Raw genomic sequence first — 1,062 nt, 5'->3', positions numbered from 1 at the left:
TTTTTTGAACTTCAACCTCTGATCTGAACCAATTGACCTTGTCCGTGGTGTTCTAGTAGGATTGAAGGAGATTAATTAGCTAAGAGATTAGGTTTTAATCACTTATAGTTTGCCATAGAACGAATCACTCAATGTTTAAAGTAGTTGGTAAGAAGTCTTAATCCGGAAAGATAAATATCTCTGAGACCTTAACTGTTTTCTCATCATTGTTTTATTCCAGATCTGTTTATTTGCTTTCTTTATTTGGTATTTCATTGTTTATGCGTTTACAACAACAACCACCTTTTACTATTTGCCTAACTAAGTCTAGCAAGATAATTATTTCTTGCTCAATCCAACAATCCTCGTGGGATTGACCATCACTCACTTGAGGTATTATTTGGATGACCCGGTGCACTTGTCGGTGAAGTTGTGCCAGTTCTAATTTTGCGCACCAACTAACTAAGAATGTTCAACACAAGCAGCGCCAAATTGCTTGAGGCTTTAATCTAGAGGACTATTATGGGATCTTTACACTTGACAAATCCTTTAAAAAGCAAGAAAATAAGGAACAATATTTAAGAAAAGGGATTGGAAGTGAAGCCAAAGGCTCTGAGTACCACTGACTAAGGAAATTGAAAGAAAAATAAGCTCAAATAGCATCCTAGTCCAATGCTTGTGGTGCTTGTGTATCAAGCAAAAAGCTTGAAAAAAAAGCATTTAGAGTCACGGTTAGGCTCAAGGTGCAAAGTACACCCCTCGCCCTAAAAAAAGAAGAGAAATCCAAAGGCTCTAAGCACCAATGATGGGGAATGTTAAAAGGACATGGTAAGCTCAAAGAGATTCCCAATCAAGTGCTTGTGGTGTTTCTGTGTTGAGCAAAGCTTGAGACAAAACATTTAGAGTCATGGCTAGACTCAAGGTGCAAAGCACCCAATGAAAATAAACTGTGAAAAAAAAAAGTAAATAAGCTTGCTTCAAGGTGATGATTCAAGGAAGGATTCTATAATCTAATGCAGACAGAGGCCTTGAAAGATTATAACCAATTATGTTGAATTGTGCATAAGTGAAATGGCTAACCAA

The sequence above is a fragment of the Arachis hypogaea genome, chromosome 13, assembly GCF_003086295.3.
Source record: "Arachis hypogaea cultivar Tifrunner chromosome 13, arahy.Tifrunner.gnm2.J5K5, whole genome shotgun sequence".
In the NCBI taxonomy this organism is placed as follows: Eukaryota; Viridiplantae; Streptophyta; class Magnoliopsida; order Fabales; family Fabaceae; genus Arachis; species Arachis hypogaea.
This window is presented reverse-complemented; position numbering follows the sequence as displayed.